The sequence below is a fragment of the Octodon degus genome, unplaced genomic scaffold (genome assembly GCF_000260255.1).
Source record: "Octodon degus isolate 3935 unplaced genomic scaffold, OctDeg1.0 scaffold00009, whole genome shotgun sequence".
Classification (NCBI taxonomy): domain Eukaryota; kingdom Metazoa; phylum Chordata; class Mammalia; order Rodentia; family Octodontidae; genus Octodon; species Octodon degus.
Genome location: NW_004524585.1, coordinates 23,291,733 through 23,307,402, shown reverse-complemented (window position 1 = coordinate 23,307,402; position 15,670 = coordinate 23,291,733). Strand labels below are relative to the sequence as shown.

Below are 15,670 nucleotides of genomic sequence, written 5' to 3'. Positions count from 1 at the left end.
AAAAAAAAAAAAAAAAAACCTCTTAGGGAAAATGAAGGTAGATGAATCATTGGTAACAAAAATAAGTTATTACTCCATTAGTGATTAATTAAAAACAATGCAAATATAATAGCCATAATATGAGCAGAAATATATTTCAGGGGCTTTTGAAGTTGGAAGCAGTTATTTGGCACACATATTTATCTCAGATAATACCCTGTATGTTAAATTTATATTTATACATATTATCCCCTATATTTCAAGTATACTGGCTATATTGATTTATATATAAAAACCCGATGTGGTCAGCTTTATCAAAGTTCATACCGCAATAAATTCTAGGCTCAGGCCTCTGATGAGTTTTCTCATTTCCCGAAGTGATAAGATCGCCTCTTGAACTTTGAAAAAAAAAAAAACAAAGAAAGAAAGAAAGAAAGAAAAAAGAAAGAAAGAAAGAAAGAAAGAAAGAAAGAAAGAAAGAAAGAAAGAAAGAAAGAAAGAAGAAAAAAAAAGTAACAAAAGAAAATTCAGGAAACTGTCTCAGCTGCCACCTCGACTCAGAGCTCCATCCAGAGCTCCAGGGAAGATACTTCAGCTATGGCCATGCAGAAAATCTTTGCCCAAGGAATCCTGGACTCCCGGGGCAACCGCATAGTGAGGTGGACCTGCACACAGCCAAGGGCCCATTCCAAGCAGCTGTGCCTAGTGGAGCTTCCACGGGTATTTATGAAGCTCTCGAGCTAAGAGATGGAGACAAATCCTGGCACCTGGGGAAAGGAGTGCTGAAGATGGCGGAGCACATCGATAAGACTCTAGGTCCCACTCTGCTGGAAAAGAAACTAAGCGTCATGGATCAAGAAAAAGTTGATAAATTTATGATTGAGCTGGACGGGACCCAGAATAAGTCCAAGTTTAGGGCCAGTGCCATCCTGGGAGTGTCCTTGGAAGTGTGTGAGGTGGGATCAGCTGAGAAGGGAGTCCCACTCTACCGACACATTGCAGATCTTGCCGGGAATCCTGAACTCATCCTCCCAGTACCTGCCTTCAGCGTGATCAGTGGGAGGTCCCATGCTGGAAACAAGCTGGCCATGCAGGAGTTCATGATTCTGCCTGTGGGAGCCAGCTCCTTTAAGGAAGCCATGTGGATTGGTGCTGAGGTCTACTACCACCTTAAGGGGGTCATCAAGGCCAAATACGGGAAGGATACCACCAACGTTGGGGACTAGGGTGGCTTCACTTCCATCGTCCTGGAGAACAATGAGGCCCTGGAGCTGCTGAAGATGTCTATCCAGGAAACAGTTTTACCCAGACAAGGAGGTGATTGGCACAGATGTGGTGGCATTTGAGTTCTATCGCAGTGGGAAGTACAATCTTGACTTCAGGTCACCTGATGATCCTTCGAGACACATCATGGTGGAGAAGCTTGGGGAACTGTTTAAGAACTTCATTAAGAACTGTCTTGTGGTCTCCATTGAGGACCCCATTGACCAGGATGACTGGGCCACATGGACCGCATTCCTCTCAGGGGTAGACATTCAGATTGTAGGGTATGACCTCACAGTTACCAACCCCAAGAGGATTGCACAAGCTGTTGAAAAGAAGACCTGCAACTGCCTACTCTTGAAGGTTAACCAGATTGGCTCAGTGACTGAGTCCATATAGGCATTCTGCTGCTTCTCTCACTAGCATCTCAGGAGCCCCCAACTTAAGATCAGAAATCTCTTCTCTATCCAATAAAGTCCAACCCAGTTCCTGCTTTCCCAGTCTAGCAAAGCCTCATTAAATGTGCTTTCAATTCAAAAACAAAAATAGAAAACGAAAATTCATACACAGTGACACTTGTGGCTCATATGTTGATGCTCCTGATGCCTCCTGCGCTCACAGGTGGGGCTTGTCGGAGGTGACTGGATCGTGGATGTGTGATATTGCATTAAATCAATTGATACTAAATTAATCCCCTGAATATTTTACAATAGACCTGGGGTTGTGCCTGGATGGATTTACTGAAGAAAGAACTCTCTTCCCTAAAGGTGTGGGTATCTCTAATCAACATGATTATAAAAAGAATATAAGGGACAGGGAAGCTAGCTGCTGCTACTGCTGCTGCTGCTGCTGCTGCTGCTGCTGCTGCTGCTGCTGCTGCTGCTGCTGCTGCTGCTGCTTCCTGCCTGCCCTGCCATGCATGCGCTATTTCTCCTCTTCAGTGCTTCTCTGCCATGCCACACTGCCTTGATGCTAACTTGATTTCATTATCACTGAGGATGGCTGAGTTTCACTTTAGGGTAGCTCTGGTTCTCACTCTGAGCATCAGAAGGGAAGATGGTACACAACTCAGTCTCAGAGAAATTTGTAGTGTTGGTTTTCCTGATGGGGACTCACCTGTCTTCATCATCAAAGGAGCCCAGGACCTCACTGCTACTGAGGACAGCTATTGTACTTTTCCAGGGAGCCTTGGTGCTTACCTTGAGTGTGCCTTTCCAGTCCCAGTGCAGATCCCTCAGCCTGCTAGCACAGATCCTTCATCTTGCTGCCATATACTATTTATCATCCACCACTAACCTTTTGACCCTTTAGCCTTCCCAGTGCAGATCCAGGAGACAGGCATGCATGAAACGTTGTTCATGGACTTGAGCATTCTAGTTGGAATGGTGTGAGACGTTGTTATGACCTCTAGGTCTTCAGATGGACTTATGCAGGATATTAAGATTCAGGCACTTCACTGGATTCTTTGGTCTTTAGTGTATGCACAGATTTCCGGTACTCTTTCTACATGATTTTTTGGGTGATTCATTATAAAGCAATCTTATAAAATGTGTCCTGCATTGTATTTATCCTTTTTTGTTTGTCTATTTGTCTGTTTTTATTTTTTGTATTTTTAGGGAAGGGTCTAGAGGGTGTTCAGGTCTCAATACTAGATTGGACTCATATTGATTCTTCTCTTTACAGCATCCCAAGTGCTGGGATTACAGGCAAGTGCTACCATGCCCAGTCTCAATGGCTGTCTCAGGGTGCCCGCAGGAAGGGCCAGCAAGGTACTCCTGGAGATCAAAGCCCTAGCCCCTGCGCCTGCTTTCAGGTGCTTTAATCCACAGAACTATTTGACTAGCCCTATATTATCCCTTTGCAAAACCCATAACACATGAAAAAAGTTTATGAAAAACTGGTTTCATTTTTAAAACAGCCATAATGAGATTGTCTTCTTGAGGAGGCTGACTGTGGAGATCCTTCTTTCAAAAGTTATTCCTAAGTCAAATTTCATTAGAAGATTTCTTTATTTATATACCATTGCCTCCAGAATAAAATAAACAAAGACATTGAAAAACTGATAAAATTATACATCTTAAAATCTTGTTTATAATTATCAATTTTTTTAAAATAATTTTATTGAGAAATAAATAGCAATAAGACAGTTTCAAAACCAATTACTAGCACACTTTGAATAATTAATACATTGCATATTGTTGTCTTAGTAATTATGCATTGTACAAGATACAAACATGATATCCTGTCCACAAACTTATTAGAACAAATCTCTCTATTCATTGAATTAAGAGTGTGCAGCTGTATATCTATACTAACTATTTTGAATATACAGATACAAAATGGTCATTCATTTGGATCCCCTTTATTTGGATAGTACTGTCAGAGAAGGGTATTCCATTGTCATTTAAATATTGTAGGTGTGTGAATTCAGCAAAATATTGCGATATAGTCCAGTAGTCCATAATATTAGTGGGGTTTCAGTAAGACTGGCAATGTCAGAAGTTGTTTACTTGAGCCTTTTACAGCTCAGAATATTAATAGGCTTTACTTTTTATACTTTGTTTTTATGCTTTTCTGCTGGATGGCTAAGACCAAAATAAAGCAAGACCTATATAACAAGAAATGTAACTTTTGTATCTGATAAGATCAGTCAAAACCCTTCAGGATTTATCCTGAAACCCTGTACCACACTTTATCGATCCTTTGTCATGGTCAATCGTGTGAAAGAATCACAGCCATTGCTTGAAGAATTTGTTCTCTGTGAAAGCCTGAGAGGATGTTTTCTGTCCATGTGATTCTCCTTAGGCACACTGCATCATTGATCACTTTCCTCTGTGGACACATAATCTCCTTGATCAAAAAATTTGGGACACAACAGAGTTACATAGTGTTACAATACAGGATCTATGTCCTGAGTCTTCACAGAACTTGAAAGTCTAGAGCCAGAATGTTAGCTGTCCTTGTAGCCTTTCTTTTTCTTTGATTTTTGGTCTACAAACTTAGGTTGTGAACCCTCCAAAAGAGAAGTTTATTATTATTCCCCTACAACCTAGGCAGTTGAGCTTAACCTCACTGTCTGAATACCAAATATCTTAGACATAACATGGAACAGGTATTTTCCATAAAGTATTAATATGTTAAAGTTTAAATCCTTCCAGAATATGAAGGAAAAAAAATTAAGAAATAAAAAAGCTATTTAAAAAATAAGAGAAAACAGTTACGTATTTTTACACAGAAATTTAGAAATCTAAGTATATACAACCTTGTAGCAGGACAGTCCTGTGACATTTTTTTATTGTCTATATTTTTCATTTAATATCCGTTTTATAAAACAAATATTTACTTGAGAGACAGTATGCCAGTAATTCGTATGTCATGACAAGCAGTACATATTTAGAAGAACAGAATGGCAGGCATTCCAAGCATGACCATACCATTATACATTGCTATCTTCAGTGCAGATGCTTAGTTCACAGGTATCAGCATAAATAGTTAGTCAGAGTGAGAATCCTACCAATTAACTGCTAGTTGCATCAACATGCTAAAGATTCTCAGGATCATTTCCTCACCAATCTTGTGCATATAAATGTATGGCTTTTCCCCTGTCATGTTTCCTAGCTTTTTTCCTTTCCCTTACTTTGTCTCTAATCCTCAAGTTCTTGCTTTCCTTTTAAGTATGTTATACCTTTCTATATTTATTTCTTCTTTTGAGATTTTATACTAGGGAGACTATATGATATTTACACATGTGGATCCAGTTTATTTCACTTATGAGTACATCTTCAAGTGGCATCCACTTATATATAAAGCTTCAAGCTTATCGCTCTTCATAGCTGAGCAATACTCCATTGTATAAAAATACCACATCCTTTTCATCCATTACTCAGATGATGGGAATCTCGATTGTTTCCATAATGGTTGCATCAGTCTACATTCACACCAACAGTGGACAAGTGTTCCTTTTTCCCCACAACCTCTACATTTGTTGTTGGTTGATTTTGTTATGATAACAATTCTTTCTGTGGTGAGAAGGTATCTCAGCATTGGTTTAATTTGCATTTCATGGATGGCTAATGATGTGGAACATTTTTTCCATATATTTATTCTCTTCTTTAATTTTGTCCTCTGAGAAGTGTGTGTTCAACTCGGATGCCCACTTCTGGATTGGGTCTTTAAATTTTGGGACCCTAATGGTATTTATTTCTTCATAAATTGTGGAGAGCACAGCTTTTTTTCTGAGTGTTTATTAGTCAACGTTTTTTCTAAATTTGTGGGTGTGCTTTTCATTTTCTTGGCAATTTCTTTTTACATAGAATAGCTTCTCAATAAGATGGTGTCCTAGTTGTTAATTCTTTCAAGTATTACCTGTGTGATTCAATTTTTATTCATGAACTCTTTGCCTACCACTATGTTTTCAAGAGTTCTTCCTAGTTATTCTTCTAGGGGATTTAGTGTTTCTGTTTTAATGTTTAGATCTTTAATCCATTTAGAGTTTAGCTTAGTGCATGTTAATAGATCTGGGTCAAGTTTTAGTTTGCAGCATGTAGTGAGCCAATTTTCCACCACCATTTGTTAAAGAGACTATCTTCCTTCCAGTATGCATGTTTGGACCCTTTGTCAAAGATAAGGTGGCTGAGTGTGTTCGTAGGGGCTTCAGCGTCTTCTAATCTATTCCATTGATCCTCAGGTCTATTTTGTTGCCAGTGCCATGCTGATTTAATCACAGTAGCCTTGTAGTATAATTTAAAGTCAGGAATTGTAATGCCTCCTGCCTTGTCTTTGTTGCCCAGGATTGCCTTTGCTATTCCAGGTCTTTTCTGGTTCCAAATAAAATTTAGGAATGATTTTTCTAGGTCTGTGAGGTTTATAGGTGGTAGTTTGATAGGGATTGCGTTAAATCTGTACAGCAATTTTGGGAATATGGCCATCTTCACAATGTTGGTTCTTCCTGTCCAGGAGCATGGAATATCTTTCCATTTTCTGAAATCCTCCACGATCTCTTTTTTCAGAGTACTGTAACTTTCCTTGAATAGATCTTTCACTTCTTCAGTTGGATTAATTCCAAGGAATTTCATTTTCCTTGGTGCTATTGTAAGAGGTACTGTTTCTGTAATTTACCTCCCAATGTGTTTGTTATGTGTGTAGAGGAATGCTATTGACTTTTGCGTATTGAATTTGTATCCTTCTGTGCTACTGAATTTATGTAACAATTCTAGTAGCTTCTTGGTAGAGTTTTTTGGGTCTTCCAAATAAAATATCATGTCATCTGCAAAGAGTGATAATTTAACTTCTTCTTTAAGTAGTGTTATTCCTTTCATTCCTCTCTCTTGTGTAATGGCTACAGCAAAAGTTTTGAGAACTATATTGAATAGGAGTGGTGATAGAGGACATCCTTGTCTTGTACCAGATCTAAGAGTAAAAGATTTCAGTTTTTCTCCATTTAGAATTATGCTAGCCTTTGGGTTGTCATAGATGGTTTTTATCAGATTGAAGTAGAGGCCATCTGTTCCAATTTTCTGTAGGACTTTGAGCGTGAATGAGTATTGCACTTTGTCAAAAGTCTTTTCTGCAGTAATGGAGATGTTCATGTGGTTTTTAGTTTTCACTCTATTGATATAGTGTATTACATTTAAAAATTTGCATATATTGAAACATCCTTGCATCCCTGGGATCAATCCTTCCTGGTCAAGTTGTATAAAATTCTTGATGATTTGCTATATTCTATTTGCTAGGATTTTTACATCTATGTTCATGGGGGAGATTGACCTGTAGTTCTCTTTTTTACTTCTGTCTTTCCCTGCTTTTGGTATCAGTATAATACTTACCCCCAGGAATGATTTTTGGAGTACTGCTTCCTTTTCAATTTCATTGAAGAGCTTCAGGAGTATGGGGATTATATCTTCTATAAATTTCTTGTGGATTTCAGCTGTGAATCCACTAGGACCTTTACTTTTCCTTGTCAGTAGGTTTTTTATTATGTTTTGTATTTCATTGACTGTTATTGGAGTATTGGGATTTCTTATATCCTCTTGATTAAGATTTTCATAATTTTTACCTTAGTAAGACTCTGTCCATTTCATCTGTGTCTTCTATTCTGTGAGCGTAAAGATTCTCAAAGTAGCTTTTGACAATCTTCTGAACTTCCACTCGGTCTGTGGTGAATAAACCCTTTTCATTCTTATTGCTTGGATTTGAATTTTTTCTTTCCTCTTTTTGATGAGGTCGGCTAGGGGCTTATCAATTTTATCTAATATCTCAAAGAACCAGCTTTTCGATACTTTAATTCTTTGAACGAATTTCTTTGTCTCACTTGAATTAATTTCTGCTCTAATCTTTACGATTTCTCCCCATCTTTGGGCTTTGGTTTTGGTTTGCTCTTCCTTTTCTAGATGTTTGAGGTGCAACATCAGGATGTTTATTTGTTCCCGTTCTGTTTTCCTAACGTGTGAGCTTATAGCTATAAATTTCCATCTTAGAAATGTTTTAATCACATCCCACACATTCTGATAAGTTGTACTTGAATTTTCATTGTATTGTAGATATTGTTCAGTTTCTTGTTTAATTTTATATGTGACCCATTCGCTGCTGAGTAGAGTGTTGTTTAATTTCTGTATATTTATGGGGCTTTTCTGGTTTCTTTTGTCATTTATTTCCAGTTTCATTGCCCTGTGGTCAGATAAGATGCATGGAATAATTTCTGTTTTCTTGCACTTACTTAAGCATAACCTGTGGATTTGTATGTGGTCTACTTTAGAAAATGACCCATGTGCAGCTGAAAAAAAATGTGTATTCAGCTGTGGTTCTGTGGAACACTTTGTATATGTCCACTAAGTCCATTTTTTCTTAGCTCTGGTTCAGTTGCTAATTTTTTGTCTGCTTGACCTATTTTTTAGGGATAAAGGGGTGTTAAGTTCTCCTTTCTCTCATTGTGGTATTGGATATTAGATTTTTCATGTCCATTAAGATTTGTCTTATGTAGTTGGGTGCTCCTGTGTTTGGTGCGTACATATTTATGTGTGTTACCTCTTCCTCTTGAATTTTTCCCCTGACTAGTATATAGTGGCCTTCTTTATTTCATTTGATCATTCTTTTTTTGAAGTTGAGACTGTCTGAGAACATGATCGCCATCTCTGATTTTTCTGAGATGCTGTGGCGTGCAGTATTTTTTTCCATTCTTTGACTTTCAGTCTATGAATTTCTATTTGAGTTAAGTGTTTTTCTTGTAATCAGCATCATGTTGGGTTTTGTTTCCTAATCCATTGTGCCAATCTATTTCTTTTAATTGCTGAATTGAGTCCATTTACATTGATGACTGTAACTGAGATGTATTGACTTATGATCGACATGTTATTTACCTGCTGTTGTTTACTCCTTTGTCTCCTGTGTTTATTTTTTTTTTTTCCGCATTTAGTGGGCTCCTTCTGTTCTCATTCGTGGAGTTCTGATCATTTTCGTCCCTCCGTAGAACACCTTTTAGTAGTCTGTGTAGGGTTGGCTTTGATATCACGAAATTCTTTAGTTCTTCTTTGTCGTGGAAATATTTCACTTCTTCATCAAACTTGAAAGAGAGTTTTGCCAGATACAGTAGTCTGGGCTGGAATGTTTTTTACAGAGGACTTGAAGAACTCTGCTCCATGCTCTTCTTACCTTCATGGTTTATGAAGAGAAGTCTGCCATTATTCTGATAGGTTTTCCTTTAAATGTAATCTGTTTCTTTTCTCTCATTGCTTTCAGTATATTGTTCTTGTGCTGGATTTCTGGGATCTTGACTATTGTATGTCTTGGTGTGTTTTTAATTGGGCTGATTTTATTTGGAGGTATGCTTCGGTTAGTTGAATGTCAGATTATTTCTTAATATTTGCGAAGTTTTCTGCTATTACTTCTGCCCATGTCCTTTTTATATCATTTGTAGTGACTTTCTCCTTCTCATTGATGCCTATTAGTCTCATGTTGTTCATCTTTGCATCATCTTGCAGGTGATGAATTATTTTCTTCCTGCATTCTAGTTGTTCTTAAGAGATCTTTTGTTACCTTTTCATTAATTACATTGACATCTTCATGATCTGAAACTGTATCTTCACTTTCACTCAAACAGTTTTGCAAGTTTGTGATTGAGATTTTATGTTCCTCTATATTTCTTTGGCTCTGCTTCATGCGATCTATTTCTTTCCTTTATTGCTCATTCAAGGAATCCCTCATTTTTCTAATCTCAATTTTTTCTTGTTGTCTTCTAGAGAAGTAGTTATTAATTCTTTTACTACAGAGATTATTTCTGATCTGATTTCCTCTCTATATTTCTACATTTGCTTCTTTACTTCAGATGCTATTAGTTTAGAGATTTCTTTTTTATTTTGGAGGTTATTTATGATTTGAGTTCTTCTGTACCTGTCTGCAGTTGTTTGTTTACTTCAGACGCTATTGATTCAGACATTTCAGTCATGTGATTCCCAGTTTGTTCTGTGCTAGTGTCCTGTGCCCTTGTTCTGGTTGGGCTTGGGGCCTGAGATTGCATTTTGCTCCTTCTCTTTGCCATTTTGTATATCTCTGTCCTCTGACTTTTGGTGTAAAGCTTTGGTACAACACTAGCTGGGCCTGGGCTTTGGCTGGCTCCAGAGTGGTGGAGGGGTCCCAAAAGTGTGGCGGAGTTCTCATTTATGGGGCAGGCCTGGGGCTTGGTCTGGGGAGGTGCAGTGGGCACAGGACAGTGAGGCTGCTCTCCCACACACTTGCCAGGCCTGGGCCTGAGCTGGCTCTGAACGGGTGAGAGGTCCCAAGAGTGTGGCCAAAGCGTTCACTCATGGGCTGGGCGTGGGCTTGGTCCTGGGAGGTCCAGCAGGCACAGGGTAATGAGGAAGCTCTCCCACACAATCGCCAGGCCTAGACTTGGATGGGATCCTATATTTATTAATGTTGTATAACAGTAAAATATTAATTTTATTTTGAGTAGTATTAAGGCAATGGTAGCATTTCAAAGAAGGACTTTGAATTCTACAGAATCATAAATAATTGTATTTGATACACCTGTTAGATGGATCATTAACACATTGATTTTCAGACAAGGATATGACAACTCTCAATGTATCTACCTAGCTTGCTCAAGCTTAGGAAGAGGGTTTGGGGCAAAGTTTGTTTTATTTTTTAAAGAGAAGAAAACTCATTTAAAACACACTAGAAATTGTACAGGAATCAGCAATACAATTATCCTAATATATATATATATATATTTCCCCTTCCTTCTTTTCTCTTTCCTTTATGTCAGCTGTTCCTTTCCTTTGAGTAGTTTCTTTCCTTTCCACTGTATCTATTGTACCTTTCAGATTTTAATTATTCTTTCAGGTCTTTACACTGGAAACATAATACAATATTTATACATGTGAGCATGATTTATTTCACTTATTAATATGCTCTCTAGTTGAACCCATTTACCTGTAAAGACCTTAAGTTTATACTTTTCTATAACTGGTAATACTCCATTGTATGAAAAAAAACATGTTTTTATTTCATTCCTCAGCTGATAGGCATTTGGGTCGTTTCCAAGGTTTAACTATGACAAATTGTGTTGTCATAAACATAGGCGCACAAATATCACTGTGGTACGATGTTTTCAGTTCTTCTGGAAAAATACCCAGGAGGAGAATAGCTGGCTTGAATGGACCCTCATTTTTTGAGGAATCACCACAGTGATATTCATAGTGGTTGCACAAGTCTACAATTCCACCAATGGTGGAAAAGGGTTTCTTTTTTCCCAAATACCCCCTCCAGCATTTGTTATTGGTTAACTTCTTTATGGTAGACATTATGTCTGTGGTGAGATGGAATCGCAGTGTTATCTTAATTTGCATATCCCCCATGACCAATGATGTTGAACATGTTTTCATATGTTTATTTTACATTTGGATTTCTTCATCTGAGAAGTGTGTACTCATCTCAATTCACCGTTTTTTAAATTGGGTCTTTGTATTGGGAGGTATAATTATTTTTAATTCTTTCTACGTTCTAGAGAGAAGTCATTTTTCTGAGGGATCATTGACTATTTTTTCCCAATTTTTGAGTTTTCTTTTTACTCTGTTGCTGGTTTCTTTTGATGTACAAAACTTTTCAATAATTCATGATTAAAATCTTACAGAAAATTAAAATAGATCATATTTACCTCTAGCTTATAAAAGCCATGAGAAAACCTAGAGCAAACCTCATACTCAGCGGACAAAAACTGAAAAGTTTCACTTTAATATTGGGAACAACACAACAATGCCCACTATCCCCAGTCCTGTTCACTACGGAAGGACAGAAATGAAACTATGAAAGGAAGAAGTCAAACTATCACTACGTGCACATCACACTGTACTCTACTAGAAAACCCCAAAAAGTCCACCAAATGACTTTTAGATTTAATAATAAAACTCATTTGCATATCTGAATGCAAAGTCAACACTCAAAAAATCCATAGCATTGTTCTATAAAAACAAAAAACACACTCAGAGAATAATTAGAGAAACTACATCTTTCACAATACCATCGAAAAATAAAATATTTAAGAATTAATATAACGAAGGAAACAATCTACACAGAGAAAACTATAGTACTAGGGAAAAAAGAGATCAAAGAGGAATTCAGAAAATGGAAAAATACTCATTCCTCCTGGATAGGAAGAACAAACATTGTGAAATTTGCCATATTGCCAATATTGTTATAGAGATCTATGCAATTCCATTTAAAATACCATTAGTATATCTCACAGATCTAGAGAAAATATGCCTGAAATTCATTTGCAACCAGAAGAGAACTAGAATCTTGGGCCGCAAAGGCAAGGCAGGAGGCCTCACAATCCCTGACTTGAAATCACACTGCAAAGCTACTGTAATGAGGTCAGGATGGTAGTAATGAAACAGACCCGAGGAGCAGTGCAACAGATTAGAAAATGCGGACACAACTACAAACACACTGAGCCACCTTATCTTTGACAAAGGGGTCAAACATGTTCACTGGAAGAAAGACAGCCTCTATAATAAATGATATTGGAAAAATTGGCTTCCCACATGCCAAAGACAAAAATTAGACACATGTCTATTACCATGTATTAAACTGAAGTCAAAATGGATCAAAGATCTAAATATTGACATGGAAACAATGTTTGTTTTATTGTTATGTGTTCTTATATTAATTACTTTCCTATCTGAGAAAACCTCAATCTTATGAGAGCAGAGGCCTCTTTGGTTCACAGTTTCCAATGGGTTGAGTCCATGATTGCTTGGTGTAAAGCAGAAACCACACAGCAGAATAACATGGCAGAGAAAGATCTGTCGGTGCAAGTGAACTCTTTGAAATTCTGCCTTCTGGACAAATCTCTGTCTGAGTATGGGATTTGAGGGTGACATTTTAGATCTAAACCATAGCAGTCCTATGTTATGTGGGAACCTATGAAACTATTCCCAATTCTCAAATTTGGATACTTCTTTTTTTCTTTTTTTCTCAGACTTCCCAAGGTGATTTATTCCACTGTGCCCACATGGGCTCTTCTGGCCTCTCCCAAGGTCCAGTTCAGAAGATCTTTTCTTCCTCAGCCTCATTAAGTCTCCTTCCCTTTGTATCCTAGCCATGTAAGCATAAGACTGTGTAGTATTTAACACATAGGAAACAGTTACCTATTAATTTGACTTACTCAGATCTTACTGATAGTCTCTTGCTAACTATTATCTTTAATAGCAACACTTAATCTCTCCATAGCTAACACAAAGTGAGTGCTGAATAACTTTGAATACATAAGAAAGTGGGTATCTTAGGATGTTCATTTCACACAAAATAATTTTTTCTCCTTATATCTATTTATGTAACTAAAAGGTAAAATCTATGCAAAATGAAATTCAAAATGGAGTTACTGTTGCACTACCACACTGTAATTTATGATGTAGTAATGGACACTTGCATTTATCTTCACAGTTCACTTATATCTCTCTCCACCAGATGCCATCAAATCCACTTTATAACTTATATTCACTGTTATTTCCCAAACTTTTTGTAGCTCTGCCATTTTCATTCCCTGGTAAATTTTCCAAAAACAGAATAAATCTGTTTTGAGGGATACATTATAATTTTCAATTGTCATAGTTCCATTCATTTATTCTACATTTCCAACTATATTTTGACAGCTTCAGTTCCACTGAAATATTCATAACATTCCCAGCCTCAAGCAATATTTTCTTTAGAAGCTTCTGTAAATTCAGAATACATCAAGAAAATAAGGCATTTCTGGTTATTTCCACTATTTTGCATTAAACACAAACACATTTATCAAATTAAAGGGAGATTGTCAGAGGCACAATAGAGCAATGATGCTCTCTGAAGAAAAACATAACTAATATTTCATATGTAGATGAGCATTTCATGAAAGTTTCATTCTTAAAATTTCCCAAGCAGTAAATAGGTAGACATTTCATCCAAGTACATGACAACTATTTTACCATTCAAATAGGCTCAATTTCTGCTAAAAGAAATTGTTTTCTATCTTCTTTAATTGTATTTCATTTGAGATATTTGAATATTTTCAATATTCATGATATCGACTTTAAAGATTGTTCACTTCTTCAACTAGGTAATCTAGCAGACCATAATCTAATTTAAATTGTGTGCCTTTGTCATTTTCAAAAGAGATATTAATTTGTACTTATTATGATTCTAGAAATTTAACTTAACCTTATCTATAATTTTCAAAAATTATATAGTGCATTTAGCTACAAAAATCATACATTGTGAACTGTATTAATGAAGCCTATGAGATTTTTACAGTTCTCAGAACATAGCAAGTTATTCTGTCACAAGCCCATGGATTTTGGGAAAACATAAGATACTTGAGAGTCAAGAATTAGTAAAGATACAGGTGGGTTATTATTCCTCATATAAATGACAGCATCATCATTTGATTACATTTCTCTGAGCTTCATATAATCCTGTGATCATCAGGTAAACTTTGACCTTGCACTAAGTAACGTTAAACGACAGAAAACCTGGATCTTAGCACAGTGAGTCTTTCTGCAATTAAAGATGGGCTTTGCCACAGAGCCTGGCTAGTCAACCCTGCTGCAGTCAATAATTATTTTTATTACACTCGTCAGTAAACAAGCCAGACCTCTGTTCCTGCTAGAGGCACTGTCTCTACATTTCATAACCAAAATTTAGAAAGCAGAACTCATAACAAAAATTTTCTGTGTTTCTGCTTGGAATATAGACAGAATTGTGAGACTCATAAATGATTGACATACAATTGATGACTATCTTGATTTCTTTTTCATAGCAGATGAAAAAATATTCTCTTACAATCTACAAAAAACTCACATTGTATTTCTTTCCATGTTTTTATCCAACTAGGACTAGTGGTCTGACCCAGAGAGAATTACTAGGAAAAGTTCACGATGGGAGAGAATATCAATACAGAGTTCAGAATAAACTAGGACCTTGCATTGTATCAGCTTGGACAATTTTCAAAAAAATGCCAATGGGAACATGAAGATAGCTGATGACTGCATCACAGCTCCAGGCTTAGTGCATGCTCATCATCCTGAGTACTTACATCGGAATCAGGACTTTTGTAAAGGCTATTTGGGAACTCCATGGGCTTTGTAGATCAATGGATAAATTACACTTAGAAATTCAGGCTAGCGAGACCCTGTCTCAAAAAAAAATCAGGCTAAGTATAAAATGATCTTAAAGGTATTAATAAAAAATAGTAATAAAGAGGATACTAAAGAATATAGGGAGACTTGAATACTTCAAATACAACCTAAAATGATTCATAATTTTGGCTTATTTAGTAACTACTAACACCTGTCCTTTCGAAGTGTGAGCCAAATCAATCTTATAGTAAGGGCAGCAATTGTAATAGACCATTGTCTTGATTATTTCCTTTCATTACTGGGACCAAATACCTGACACCCCAAATTAAGGAAAAAGATTTATTTATCTTACAGTATGTGGAGGTTTCAGTCCGTATTCGACTGGCTCTAAGTCAGGGTGGCACATGGGAGAGGGCAGAAGCTCATGGTGGTGGAGAACAGCAACAGCAGCAAGAATAAAAGGGGAGGAGCAGAGGGCGCATCTTCCTCTCCCTCATACTGTATGTAGGATGCCCACCGCAGGCTGTAGCATTCCTATCTGCAATCCCAGCACTGAGCCATGAATCAGTCATAAAATCTAGCAGCCCATCCTCAGGACTGCAGGAGGCTTTGGGGGACGTCTAGACCCAAACCATAGCAGCCTTACTCCAGCATATGCAGTTAATAGAATTTCATGCCATCTAGAAATATATAAAATCTGTACATAATAACTAACAAATTCCAATACAATATAAAAGAATGATATACTAAGTCCAAACATAATTTTTCTCATGAATTCAAGTTAGGTTTGATTAGTTCATGATCAGCTCATCTAAATATCA

The 15,670-nt window shown here is 37.0% G+C and overlaps 1 pseudogene; it reads left to right on the top strand.

Moving 5' to 3' along the window:
- The first annotated feature begins 521 nt into the window (after positions 1 to 521).
- Positions 522 to 15,670, top strand: part of LOC101567135 — a 17,512-nt pseudogene continuing 2,363 nt past the window's right edge.